The sequence below is a fragment of the Saccoglossus kowalevskii genome, chromosome 15 (genome assembly GCF_978046115.1).
Source record: "Saccoglossus kowalevskii chromosome 15, keSacKowa6.1, whole genome shotgun sequence".
NCBI classification, from domain to species: domain Eukaryota; kingdom Metazoa; phylum Hemichordata; class Enteropneusta; family Harrimaniidae; genus Saccoglossus; species Saccoglossus kowalevskii.
In genome coordinates this window covers 27,658,117-27,658,574 of record NC_140655.1, presented here as the reverse complement: position 1 = coordinate 27,658,574, position 458 = coordinate 27,658,117, and positions in this window count along the sequence as shown.

Here is a 458-nt window from a genome sequence, read left to right as displayed (position 1 = left end):
AGACGAAAGCCACGCACAGCGGGCAGTTCTATCAGCAAAGCTCGATCGTCTATCAGCAAAGGTCCAACGTCTTCTACCCCTGGCGAATCTTCCGCAAGAGGTGAGAATCTTTTCACTCATTTGTTGTGCCGTAAAAAAGATCGTTACATTACTGTAAACTTTTCCATGGCAATACTTACTCAATATTTGCAACTATTTTAAAGGATTTCCGACAAAACAGGGAGTATGTTTGACAATAAGACAATTCAGGGAATTCACTCGAATTTTATCGCAAATCGATTTATCGTCACGTACGTAATTGTAATTGCTCACGTTTAACGTGTAAAGACACGCCATTGTCTGCTTGCGTTCACCGGTGATCACCACCGTTATGCGTAAAATTAATGATCAATTTTAGAAAAATCCGTAAAAATCATATTAATATAAATTTTCTTCAGTATTTGCAGGCAACAAGAAAC